The sequence below is a fragment of the Triticum dicoccoides genome, chromosome 7A (genome assembly GCF_002162155.2).
Source record: "Triticum dicoccoides isolate Atlit2015 ecotype Zavitan chromosome 7A, WEW_v2.0, whole genome shotgun sequence".
In the NCBI taxonomy this organism is placed as follows: Eukaryota; Viridiplantae; Streptophyta; class Magnoliopsida; order Poales; family Poaceae; genus Triticum; species Triticum dicoccoides.
Window position 1 is genome coordinate 202,555,321 of NC_041392.1, and position 1,351 is coordinate 202,556,671.

The 1,351-nt window shown below is 39.5% G+C and overlaps 1 pseudogene; it reads left to right on the forward strand.

Annotated features, from left to right (window-relative positions):
* The window catches only part of LOC119328438, a 4,846-nt pseudogene that overhangs the window by 945 nt on the left and 2,550 nt on the right, over positions 1–1,351 (forward strand).

Sequence of the window (1,351 nt, forward strand, 5' to 3'; positions counted from 1 at the left end):
CTAAGCAGTTGTGGACCGTAGTTTACTTTGGATCTGTTGCGTTCGTCGCATTAAGGGTTTGGGAACGAGAACATCGATGTATTTTGTTTTGATTAGCAACCAGTTATGTGACTGCCTTTAAGAAGAATACTGATATTTATCATTTGAGAGGTATGGTGATTTTGCTGTTAGCATGCAAGTGCAATGCAGTGAATAATTTATGAAGTCCCATGTTTCCATCGGAACCCTAGGAATCGACTCCACCTGAATTTATGCTGATTCTCGTAATCAAGTAACGGAACCACTCAGCAATATGGGCTGATCTTCCATTGGCATCAAACTCCAATGGATCAGTATTAGTGTATGTGCTGTGTTCTCCATGTCTTGTGACCACTTTGATGCCACCCACTGGTTCCAAATGTTGCGGTAGTGCTCCGTGTTTGGATTGATTTTGGGCTTGTGATGTAAGTGTTGCCACTTGCTCACTTGCCTGTTTTGAAGTAACAATCCTTTTTATCACACCCTTAATCTGCTCCAGTATATATAGATTAGTAAGTTCATTTCTCTCAGATTTATTGTCCTAATTAAGTTCTCCATCCTCCAGGATAAGAAATCTTTGACCTTGGGGCCTGATGACCATCTTCATTTGGAGGGGTTTGCATCAAGTGTCTTTGCTAAAGCAGACAAACAGGATCGTGCTGGACGAGCTGACATGTATTATAACTGCACAATTCTTATTCCGCTTCAATCATATCAGGATTAGCTATTTGTAGTCCCACTAACACATTTGAAATAAATCTGCACATTTTGCAGAAACACCGCAAAAACCTTCTATGCTGCCAGCATCTTTTTTGAGATTCTCAGTCAGTTTGGCGAGCTTCAACCTGATGTAAGTGTCTCTTTATTTAAGCCTGATATGCTAATGTCTACAATTTTATTATGCGATGTTGAAACTTTCAGAATGTACGTATGTATTTATGCTTTAACTGGCCTTTAACAGCTTGAGCAGAAGCAGAAATATGCCATCTGGAAAGCTGCTGAAATTAGAAAAGCTCTCAAAGAAGGACGAAAGCCTGAAGCTGGCCCTCCTGGTGGGGACAAAGATGAAGCACCTGCCAGCACCACTACAATTGATCATGTAACTTCCTTAACTCCGGCAATCCTTTCATTAATGATAGATACTAGTATTTGTTTGCAAATTTGGCTTTTCTATGATGCATTTGGTTGTTCACACGCTGCGGAATCAATAATTTGTTAGTCAGCATTATTATTTTGAAAAACAACAACTCACGAGGCAGGTTGAAGTGTGTGAAAAACTTAACTATTGCTCAAATACAAATGTGAGTTAGTGTAATTGCCTAATTCATTCATG